This window comes from Chrysochloris asiatica, unplaced genomic scaffold (genome assembly GCF_000296735.1).
Source record: "Chrysochloris asiatica unplaced genomic scaffold, ChrAsi1.0 scaffold00247, whole genome shotgun sequence".
NCBI lineage: Eukaryota > Metazoa > Chordata > Mammalia > Afrosoricida > Chrysochloridae > Chrysochloris > Chrysochloris asiatica.
Genome location: NW_006408765.1, coordinates 630,299 through 637,860, shown reverse-complemented (window position 1 = coordinate 637,860; position 7,562 = coordinate 630,299). Strand labels below are relative to the sequence as shown.

Here is a 7,562-nt window from a genome sequence, read left to right as displayed (position 1 = left end):
CAAAGAACAAGGCTCCAGGAATTTATGGAATACAAATTGAAATATTTCAACAAACTGAGGCAACATTGGAAACACTCACTCAACTAAGTAAAAAAATTTGTAAGGCAAGCTACCAGGCCAACAACTAGATTTGAATAGATTCATATTTGTGCCCATTCCAAAGAAAGATGACCCAATGGAATGGGGAAATGATCAGATAATAGCTTTAATAACACATGCAAGCAAAATTTTACTCAAGATAATTCAAAAAGTGATGCAAGATTATGTTGACAGGTAACTGCCAGAGGTTCAAGCTGGATTCAAATTAGGACTTGAAATGAGAGACTTCACCTCAGATGAAGAGACCCACTTCACAGAAAACTAAGTGCCACAATGGACTCATGCTCATGGAAATCACTGGTCTTACCATTGATTTCCTCTTCATCCTGAAGTAACTGGCTTGATAGAATGATGTTCTAAAGACAATTATGGTGCTGACTAGTTTGCATTAGCTTTCTGGGATGGGGCAATGTTCTTCAGGAAGCTGTTTATACTCTAAACCAGCATCCAATATATGGTATTGTTTCTCCAATAGCCAAGATTCACAGGTTTAGGGACCAAGCCGTGGAAATAGGAGTGGCACCACTATTATTCCTAGTGACCCACTAGCAACCTTTTGTGCTTCCTATCCCTATGGCCCTATGCTCTTCATGTCTGATGTTTTAGTTCCAGACAGAGGAATACTCCCACCTGAAAGCTCAGAATTAATTCCCTTGAACTGGAAGTTAAGAATGGACAATGGTCATTTTGCATATCTCATGCCTTTTGAAAAACAGGCAAAAAAGGAAGCTACTGGATTTGGTGGTGTGATTGATTATGATTACCAAGGGTAAATTAGAATGACATATTGGAGGCAAAGAAGAATATGTGTGGAATCCAAGATATTCCTTATGATGTCTTTTAATAGTACCGTGTCCTGTGATTAAAGTCAATTTAAACTATATCAACCCAATTTAAACTATATCAACCCAATTCCACCATGACTACTAAAAGCCTAGACCCTTCAGGAATGAAGGTTTGGGCCACACCACTAAGTAAAGAATCATGACCAGCTGAGGTCACCAAAGGCAAAGGGAATACAAATTTTGTGTAAATACCAGCCTGGATCTATCCCCAACACCCTTGAAGCAGCAGTTAATAAATCAAAAGATGTATTGTATTGAGTCAATCTAATGCGAAAGATCTCCTGAAAGCGTTTAACAGCAAAGAAACTACTTTAAGGAGTAAGGTGAGTCTGACCCAAGGAAGGACATTTTCATTCACCCCTTATGCCTGCAAAGGAAAGCTGAAGAAGAATTGATTCCTTTGAGTTACATTGTTGGGAAAAGGATATAAAACATGAGTGGATTTGATGAAATTTTGGAAATTTTTCATTGTCTATTGATTATATTTTTCCATGAACTTTTTTAACACTCCCCTGGCTGTCTCCTCTATACTATGAACAATTCGAATAATGCTTCTTAGATGTAAATATGGGAAGACTTCATCATTTTGGCCATGTCTTCTGGAGAAAGACTTCAGGTTTGGTTAAATAAAGGGTAAGTGAAAAAACTGAAATACCCTCAATGAAATGGACTGCCACAGTGGGCTCAAGCCTAGGAAAGATTGTGATGATGATGTAGGACTGAATTACTATGTGTTGGTATCAACTCAATAGCTCCTAATGGCAATAGTTTTCATATCCTATTATATGAGGCAATTAAATTCTAGTGACATATTTGCAATAGGAGAAATGGGTAAATGATTCTAATTTTTGTTGTTGTTGTTGTTTTTCCAAACTTAGTTACAATATGAGTAAGTGACATATGTGATTTCTCCATGAGTCAAACTAATTAAGAGATATGTCAAAGAGGCCCTACATTTCTCTTTGTGCCTAGATATTATCTTATTCAAGACATTTTCTAACCAGTGTATTTTATTTAAAAACATTTCTAAGAGCAAAATCAAATCAAGTACTTGCAAGTGTCTCTGATTTCCAAGACCCAAAGAGAGTTCTGAAAATTTAAAGGAAATGTCTTGAATAATGTATCATTCTCATTACTATGACCTTTAATAAGCTTGAAGAAAACATATCATTAACACAGCTTCTATTTATAAAATTATAACCTTGAACTAGAAGGTGACTGTAATTATTTTTATTCGTACGAAAAAAAGTTTGTGGAAAAAATTCTATGATCTTTTAATTCTACTTTTCCAAGAACTTTTTGATGCTTCCTCCTATAAAGGAATGGTAATTACCTTCTATCATGGTCTCTTAACTATCTTGCCTATCTCTCTGTTCTTTGTGTTTTCTTACTAGAAACACTGTATTCTCTGAAGAGACTGAAATGACTCATCTTTAAGATAATTTACAACAGTCAATTATTCTGTTGTCCTGCACTAAAAATCAGGAGATACTACTTCTAATTCTTCCTACCTAGCTGAACAACTTTGAGATTTTGTCTGGTTTTTAATTAGCTGGGCTTCAATGTCTTTAACTAAGAAATTAGGATGTTACCTTAAGCTATAAAATCATATGATTCTATAATTCGATAAGCTATTAGGAAAGCTTTTAAAACTCATAATAGTCTTATATTCATGTAGGAGAACATTTTCTAGAGCTGTAGATCACTTAATGGTACTTACTAATTCACCAACAGTATTCTCCTATCATTTGGATAGCACTGATGCTTTGAGTTAATTAATTCTTAAACTCTTTTCTGGAATTATGAATTTGATGTCTTTTTCTGTATGAAATGGTTGTGATATTTGCTAACAGATAAGCATGTTATCAAGTATTTTAGTACATCAAAGTCAGTGTAAAAGGGAATATTTATGCCATTATGCTTAGTTCCTAAAAGGTGTCTCTTCACTACTTAAATTTCAAGTTATTTTACTTTATTCTAATAGGTGTCACAAAATGTACACAATATTAAATAAAGTGTATTCATTCTGTTTATTTTTATCCTAAACACTTTTCCAAAATCCATCACTGGATAAAAAAATAGGAATGCAAAAATACTCAAAGTGAAATAAGAAATGACACACTGAAACAATTCTAAAATGTTTTCATATTCCTTTCCTAGGAAGCAGGATAAAAAATTGTAAAGAATATTGATTGGTCTCACCAACCTTCAGTCTCTCAAAGTAAAATATTTGTGTTAAAATTAATGTGTTTGGCTTTGTGTGCATCCTCAAAGATTTTAATTTAGATTTTTCCTTGATATTACCTATGTGTATATCACTTTGAAAGATTTAGGAAATGTACAATGCGGTTTCTGTTGTTTTAGGTGCTGTGGGGTAATTTCTGACTCATAGCAACCCTATGTGTAAAATGTTGCCCTGTTCTGCTCCATCCTCTCTCTAAATGTTCCTATGTTTCAACTCAAAGTTACAGCCATAGTGTTAGTCCATCTCCTTGATGGTCTTCCACTTTTTCACTGTTTGTACCTTACTGAGCATCTAAGGAGTATTCAGGCAGTTCCAAGATAGATTTGTCCATTCTTCTGGCAATCTATGGTATATTCAATATTCTTCAACAACACCACATTTCAAATGAATCTACTCTCCCCTCATCTTCTTTATTCTTTGTCTAGTTTTGCATACATTTGAGATGAAAATACCATGGCTTGGGATCAGGTGAACCTTAGTCCTCAAAAGGACATCTTTGCTCTTGTTCACTTCAAAGAGGTCTTTTGCAGCAGATACCAATATCGAACATCTTTTGATTTCTTGGCTACTGCTTTCCATTTGTTTTGAAGCACAGTGAATTTACTTGGTCTATTTTTTACAGCCATGGTATTTGTTACTCTAACCAAATGACTGGATTTTTGTTGTTGAGTGACATTGAGTCAGTTCTGACTCATAGTACCTCTGTGTAGGGTTTCCATGGAATGGCTGGTGGATTTAAACTGCCAACCTTGCTGTTAGCAGTCCAGTTCTTAGCCTACAGTGCCACACCAATAGGATGTACAGGATGCTACTGATGACAATTTCTAGGGATATGACAAAGAAAGATTATTGCTACTTTCTATTTTGCTGTTTCAGTTAAGTAACTTATTTACTCATGCAATTACTTTTGTGACATTATATAAATCAATAGGTAGACATTTAAATAGAGAGATAAAAACAGCCTTGTATGTAAAATCTGAACCAGACACTTGGCTGCATTGTTGTTGTTAAGTGGCACTGATCTGGTTCTAACTCATAGTGACCCTGTATAAGGTTTGCAAGGAACAGCTGGTGGATTTGAACTGCCAACCTTGTGATTCACAGTCCCGCTCTGATCCTGCAGTACCACACGAGAAATTATTATTATTAATAATAATAATATCACTCTTAAAAATTACATTTTAGTGAACACTAAAGCCCACTCATAGTGGACAAGTTTCACTGGAACTCCAAGACTAAGACAGACTAGGAAGAAGGAGAAGTGGACCCACATATCGAAAGCAGTGGAACATTGTCAGATATAGTACTAAAAATAATTCCCTAAAGTGGGGAGATACTCATAATACAAATGGGGAAAAGTAGACTTTAATTACATGAATAAAGTAAAACTTAAGAGAACTTTATTAGCTGATGGTACACAATTCAAAGTTAGAAAAACAGTTGAAAACATCCAATAATAATCAAAATTTGGAATCCATGAAGTATGCATCTGAGAAAATTGGAAGTAGTCAAAAATGCAATGCAATGCAAAAAGATTGATATCCTAGGCATTGGTGAGCTCAAGTGGACTGTTTTTGGCCATTGTGAATCAGATAATCATTTGGTTTATTATACCAGCAATAGAAAGCTAAAGAAGAATGCTGTCACATTCATTTTCAAAAAGACATCTCAAGAAATATTTTGAAGTAAATGGTATTTGTAATAGGATAATATCCATATGCTTTAAAGACAGACCAGTTAATGACACTATTATTCAAATTTACACACCAATCACTAAAGCCAGTAATGATGAAACAGAAGAATATTGTAATCTTCTCCCTGGTGTGGTGCTATAAGGTAAGCATTGGAACATAAAGTCAAAGTGAATCTCAGAGTCTCAGCAGTTCAAACCCACCAGTCTCTCTTCAGTAACCCTATACAGGTTGCTATGAGTTGATATTTAACAACAAAGCCATATCCTTTGATCTGAAATTGATCAAATATGCAAATGAGATGTACTGATAATTACTGATGAGTAGAATGTGAAAGTTGGAAACTGAGAGGAAGGATTAATAGATGGGAAATAGGGCCTTGGTGACAGAAGTGATGCTAAAGATCTCAAGATAGGATGTGGCAAGACCAACCACTTATTTATTGGAAAGACCATTTTTTTTAACAACATATGGAATATACAAGAATCAAATTGACTACCACTGTGGGAAGAAATGATGGAGGAGCTCAATATCATCAGCCAAAATAAAGCCAGCGGCTGACTGTGAATTTGCTCATATGCAATTTCAGGCTTTGCTGCTGCTGCATGTCCTTGAGTCAGTGCTGACTCCTAGTCACACTGAGTAAGGTTTCTGAACTATAAATCCTTACAAAAGCATTAAGTATCATCTTTCTCCTGCAGAGAAAGCCGTTGGATTCAAACGGTGGCCTTGGGGTTAATAGTGCCATGCATAACCCATTATGTTACTAGGCTGAGGCTAAAGAAAATTCAAATAAGTACATGAGAGCCAAAATATGACTTTGCAGATATTCTACCTAAATTTAGGGACTATCTCAAGAATATATTTGAAGTATTAGACACCAAAGACCAAGGCAGAAGAATTGTGGGATGATGGTATAGTATCAACTTGCTGGGCCTGGATTCTCAGTGGTTTGGCAGTTGAGATGTCGTTATTCCCTATGATGTAATTTGATGTGATAGAACAATTAGTATTAAGACTGGGATGTTGTTTCTGTTTTAAGTGCTGTAGAATCTGTTCTGATTTATATCAACCCTGCGTAGGATTTCAGTAGAGTGAATGGTTGGTTTGAATAACTTGTGGTTAGCAGTTCAGTACTTATCCTACAGTGCCACACCAGGACCCTGACAGAATACACCACCCTTAATCCCATCACAACTCTGATCTGATTTACAGGAAACTTCTAAGGATGTGACATTTGATATCTTTTATCCTACAAGAGGAGTCCTGGTATAGTGCTATAGATTAATGCGCAAGATGCAAAGTCGTTTGAACTACAACATTAGTGGTTCAAGTTCATCCACCACTCCTCAGAAACCCTACACAGGGTCACTATGGGTCAGAACCAATTCGAGGTTACTTAACAACAACAACAATCCTGTAAGAGATAAAAGGGGAAAGACTTGAGCAGAGAAAGAGGAACCTCCTATCACTAAGATATAAAAACCAGTAGAGGAGTATGTGCATTGGACCTAGGGTCCCTGCACTCTGAAGCTTCTAGATCCTGGGGAAGATTGGTGCCAAGTTTAATGGAGATCTCCAAAGAATACTGGGACTACAGATGCTAACAGAAGTTGAGGACATTTGATCAATACCTATAAAAAGCCAGCACTCTAAAATTGGACTTTCAGCCTCCTAAACTGTGAAAAAATTAATTTTGAGGTATCAAAGTCATCCACTTGTAGTATTTCTATTATGGCAACATTAAATAACTAAGTAGGCAAATTATATCAAAAACATCATCAATTAAGAAAGCAAAAGGTTATTAAAAAGTTAGGAAGAAAAGAAAAGACTAAAATGGATGTCAGAGGAGACTGTGAAACTTTCTTTTGAGCATAGAGTAAGTATGAAAGAAATGAAGGATTAAAAAAGATAAACACAAAATTTAAAAGAGCAGCTCCAGAAGACAAAAGAAAATATTATAATGAACTGTACAAACACCTGGTGTTATAAAACCATAAGGGAAGAAAATGTTTAGCATTTCTCAAGCTGAAAGAACTGAAGAAAAAACTGTAAGTCTTGGGTTGCAGTACCGAAGGATCTGATGTGTAAAATATTGAATGATGCAGATAACATCAAAAAAAATATAGAAGGAATACATTGAGTCACTGTACTGAAAAGAAGTCATCAAAGTCCAACCATTTCAAGAAGTAGCATAGGATCAAGAAATGATAGTACTGAAGAAAGAAGTCTCAGTTACACTGAAAGCATTGGCTCAAAATACATGAATTGATGGAATACAAACTGAAGTGTTTCAACAAATTTATGTAGCACTGAAGGCCTTCACATGTCTAGAGCTAAGAAATGTGGAACTGGCCAACTGATTCAAAGAGACCGATATTCATGCTTGATTTCAAAGACAGGTGAACCAGCAGAATATAGAAATCATCAAACAGTATAACTAATTTCACCTATAAGTAAAATTTTGCTAAAAATACTTCAAAAACCATTGTAGAAGTACATTGACAAGGAGCTTCCAGAAATTCAAGCCTGATTCAGAAGAGGCTGTGTAGTGAGGTTATAATTGCTGACATCAGATAGATCTTGGTTAAAAAACAGAGAATACCAGAAATATGTTTACTTGTGATGTATTTGTTGTTGTTAAGTACCGTGGAGTCGGTTCCGACTCATAGTGACCCTGTA

At 35.4% G+C, this 7,562-nt stretch overlaps 1 pseudogene; it reads left to right on the top strand.

Moving 5' to 3' along the window:
* Positions 1 to 680: 680 nt before the first annotated feature.
* LOC102817460 overlaps positions 681 to 7,562 on the top strand; it is a 23,300-nt pseudogene continuing 16,418 nt past the window's right edge.